This window comes from Tenebrio molitor, chromosome 6, assembly GCF_963966145.1.
Source record: "Tenebrio molitor chromosome 6, icTenMoli1.1, whole genome shotgun sequence".
Lineage (NCBI taxonomy): Eukaryota > Metazoa > Arthropoda > Insecta > Coleoptera > Tenebrionidae > Tenebrio > Tenebrio molitor.
This window is the reverse complement of record NC_091051.1, coordinates 13666310-13671157: the sequence shown is the minus strand read 5'-3', so window position 1 is coordinate 13671157 and position 4848 is coordinate 13666310. Positions and strand designations below refer to the sequence as shown.

The 4848-nt window shown below is 35.7% G+C and overlaps 1 long non-coding RNA gene across 2 annotated transcripts; it reads left to right on the top strand.

Annotated features, from left to right (window-relative positions):
- Positions 1-1858: 1858 nt before the first annotated feature.
- LOC138133625 (uncharacterized) lies at positions 1859-3555 on the top strand. Of its 2 annotated transcripts, none has more exons than XR_011160448.1 (2): positions 1859-2165; positions 2213-3555. It is a non-coding gene; the product is annotated as an uncharacterized lncRNA (long non-coding RNA). The 2 variants fall into 2 exon arrangements; XR_011160449.1 differs by having other exon boundaries at positions 2207-3555.
- Positions 3556-4848: the final 1293 nt, after the last annotated feature.

Genomic DNA, 4848 nt, shown 5'->3' with positions numbered 1-4848 from the left:
ACATTTTTTGCAATTTTTTTGTTCTGCTCTGTTGATAACAAATTAATTATATCTGATCTGAGTTTTTGAAACGTTATCAAACTGCAGAAAGCTGTATCGCGTGTAAAGAGCGACAAAGTATGCCCCAGTTAGAAGACGTAATCAATTTCATCAATTAAGTTCTTTTGAACGAGGACGCATAATTGGTCTACGAGAAGCAGGATTTTCGTACCGATAAATTGTAGCTCAGATTAACGGAAAAGTGAGCACTGTGTGTCCCTGTTGTCAGGCATGGTTTGAAGAAGGAAGAGAAGCTCGTGTTCCTGGGTCAGATCGACGAAGAAGCACTACAGCAGCTCAAGACCGATATTTAACAATAATGCCATTAAGAGACCGTCACAATTCTACACGTCGAGTAGGAGATGAGCGGTTTGGTGTTAACGGTCAGCCGATACACATGCGATCTATATCGTTTCAATTCGTCGCGTCGTTTGGACTTCAATCGTACCGTCTACATTTGGTGCTGCCTTTAACAGCAGAACACAAACGGCAACGACTAGATTGGTGCCGGACACGAGAACACTGGGACATCGAATCGAACATTATTGTCTTTTCTGAGGAATCCCGCTTTTGTTTGGGACATCATGACGTTCGGCAAAGGGTTAAAGACGACGTGTTGAATGGCGCAATTTTGAGGAGTTTTCTGTGGTGCGCCACGTAGCTCGAAATGAAAGCAGTATGTGTTGCGGAAGTGGATCTCCTTTGATATTCATCTAGGGCTCCATGACTGCACAGCGATGCATCCAAGAAGTTTTGCAACCGGTAACAATTCCTTTTACATATGGCCACGAAGGAACCTTCTTCCAACAAGATAACGCTAGACCACATATAGCTCGGATATCTATGCAATGTCTAGAGGAAGCTGGCGTAGATGTGCCTCCTTGGTCTTAGGTATTAAGTTTAGGTTGCCTGGGATAGTGTGCTTCAGGAGGATATCGATTACCTGATCAGATCTATGCTTCGTCGAGTGGCAGAGTGCATAAACACACGTAGAGGGGCTACTCATTATTGTTTAACACGTAGTGTAGGACCCTTTAAAAATGAAAAATTGCCGCCTCGTTTTAGCGACTATCAGTTAAAATTTAGCATCCTCTGCACTTACAGAATCACTTTTCAATTTGCGTTAGAATTTGACTTTCTATTCGTTCTTGTTTCCAGGAACAAAATGTTGTTTTACAAGTACATAGTACGTACAATCGGTTTATAAGATGCCAAAAGCATAATAAATTCAGTAAAAAGGGAGATTCAAATTAAGTTCCAACATTAGGACTGGTTCCAAACCCATTGGCAGCAGTGGCGGCTCGTGGGTTTTATTGTTGAGGAGGCAAACTTGAACAAACATAGTAATAATAAATACACCATAATAATAATTTTTTTAAATATACTATACCGGGTGCCCCAAAATTCCCAGAACAGTTTACCTGTACGTTGTTAAGTAAAAATATCAGGTAAAAATGTTCAATCTTCTTTTTTGTAGAAGATATGAACCTATATACCATTCACGATGTTTTGGCATAAGGGGAGGCTATGATTTCATTTTTTAACGTTGGATACATGTTTGATTTCTGTCATCTCTGCTGTCACTAAAGTGCGTGACATGCGGACCTATCAAAATGAACGTAACATGTTGCCGAATTTACCGTAATCATAATTAAGCGACTTTAAAACGTATTGATGGTGTTTGTATTAGACTGCAGGATATATTTTCAGTAAGTTACAATGAAGTCAAGTTTTTTTTTTGTGTATAAATTGAATCGTAGGTGAGTACAAGATAAATATGTAGCAGGAAGAAACAACGACCCAATGAAATGAATGAAATGGCACAGGGTTTTTGTAACACCTATTATAACTTCGCGATAGAGTTGTGAATTTATGGCTTGATCCTGTGATTGATATTGTGAAGAACTTATTTCGGAAGATTGGGCAAAATTAATGTGAAATCTTTCATTTGAAAACGTTCTTCCTTTAATAATTTCATTAGGAGAATCTGACTCGGAATTTGATTGGGATTTTGATGCAGGTAATGATTCAGAATTTACTAATGAAATTATGGAAGTTGAATAGTTTTGTTCTTTTTTGTCATAGACAATGGGTGTGTAAATATTTTGCAGAAAGATTCGAATAAAGTAAGGCTTAATAAGTAGGTACAAGATTTTATACAATCTAGTTTTAGGAATGTTTTGGTTAAAATGAAAAATTCATTGAGAAGTTACTAACTGGTTGGTTAAGACACTGTATAGGTGGGTTATCTAAGTGGTGCATAAATTAACAGGAGCCACTTCGTCTTTCGGTCCCGGTCCCTACTATTCTGTAGTATGTTCAAGTCAGTTTCCTGTTTTGTAAAATTGGATTAAAAATGTGTGAGTATTGTTCTATTGCAAACTAGTAAAACTGACAACAATGCACTAGACAATGACGCAGTTTATAACCTCAAATTTAGAAAACCATAACCAAATTCAACAGACAGGCTTTACTGCCAACTTAAATGCACTTTTTCCACGGCCTCCCCTTATGCCAAAACATCGTGAATGGCATATAAAGTCCATTCACGTTGGATTTTCCCTGTCAAATTGTTGTCACGTTGCAAGCCTGCGCCTCCTTTCCTAGTAATTTTTACATTATCGTGTTTTATTCGTGATAGAGCGATTGAGATCGATTTGACGTCTTTAATTTTGAATGTTAGTTTGACGTGTGAAATAAAGTCACAGATTTTTTAATAAAATTCTATTCCTGGGTGATTTTACCATGGCGAAAAGAAAAAAGGTTAATTTTAAAATTGCGTTAACCTTCCACAACTGACGTAATGTGACGAAACTCGCAAGCTAATACGGACTCAAGAAAAAATAGCTTCAGTTCGAAAATTAATTAGTCAGAATCCTTTAATATTTAATGTATTGTATGTATTAACATGATTATAATCTATTTACGACCTTTATTGAGCAGTTTTAACAATACCACGTTATTTTAAAGGTAATGTGTACATCGAAAAAACTTAAAAAATCAAAATACACCTTTCTTTTGTGGTATGCAATTGTAACAATACATTCTTGAAACGTCACAACCACAATCAAAACGTATAAGTGTCTCTGAATAACTGAAATTTTATTGCCAAATTTGTTCCATCATTTAGATGCATTCCTTACTTCCATCGCTTCCAATGAAAAAAACTTCACACAATTTTCTATTGGGTTCATTTTCTATAACTTATTCTGGTTCCTCATCAGTCATCACTGTAGTCATTAAGGGTTTTTTCACTTAATCAACAGCGCAAGCAGAAAAATACAACACCAGTAGGTAGGAGTTAGGTACCTATTGTATGTTCCTAATCCTATCATACCGATTAAGAACTGACACTATTTTTACTGCAAATGATAACAAAATGGATGTATTATTACCTACTGTTATCCTCTAAAAACAATATTTGAAAAATGACTGTTTCTTTGCTGACAGCGAATAACATAACCTCTATAGTCTACGAATGACTTGGTTACTTTATCAGCCCGTATTGGTGACATACACAGCTAAAGCATTTTTGAAGTAAAAATCACACCGCCATAATATTGAATTATGTGACCTTGACTAGGAAAATCCAACGTGAATGGACTTTACATATTTGTTACACTATAAATATTTCATTTTTGTTGTATCCATGGAAATAAGAAAGAAAAATCAAAGCCACGTTGCCATAAGTTATTTGAAGTAAAACCGACATAAAGTCACTTCTTGGAAATGCTGTAAATAATAAAGTAAAGCAAACCTGATCACAATCATTCAGAATTATTTTACACGAATTTTGGGGCATCGGTATATACAGTTTGTCCCCGGATTGGGTTTAAAAGAGGAAAAAATAAAACTCGCGAGAAAGTTTAGATACGACGCTGCACGGCCGAGTGCTTAAGTTTTCAAGAGTTTTATTTGCTGGTAATCAACAAACGCAGTACAACATTTTATCCACAACGTATTTTTGATTTTACGCAAAAACTTCAGAAGAATGACATTTTTTTGGTTCATTTAAAACCACCATTTGTATTATTAAAATCTCAGTATTGATATACTATATTCTTAGATTATCATTTTCTGTTAAAATTTGGCTTTAGAGGCTTTAGATCTTGTACCCTCTTTGCTAAATGACAGGTTCTCCAACGACAACAATCCATAAGAAGAACTGAACAGTATGATCAAGACAAATTGAAATATCTGGAAAAATAAATTTATATTTTATAGTTTATTCTATTGTAGCTTTTAAGGATTAGCAATCCTTAATCCTCGTTAAAAATAACTCAAATGAAACATACCTAGGTACTTCCCGTATTTAATCCATCTAGCTTTTGGAAGACAAAGACCGGAAATACTTACCTACTTTTGACTTGTTTGTAAGAAAATTTCACAGTCCAAAACAAAGATAAGTTTCTTTAAAACTAATAGTTGCCGGTTCTTTCCTATGTTACTTTTTCACTACTTACCTAAGTAGCTATTTTATTTTATTCACAATCGGTTAGTAACGTACAGCTTTTCTAACCTCTTAAAGGTTAGAAAGTGAGCGATTACTCGTGTACACATCAACCGGTCAGTAATGATGAAAAGAGGAGTCAGTAATGAGTAATGAGTCGTACGCGGTCAGTAATGAAACCCATAACTGACCTGTGGTGGCGCTACTGTAGCACCAATCGCGAAAATCTCTGTACGTTCTTCTGATATCGTAATTTGCTTTTCTCAGGTAAGATATTGAGTGTTAATTTGTGTGCGGATTCCCGCAATTCTGGGAAGGGTACTCTATTTCACTATCGCACATTTTGTTTGTTAAAAAAT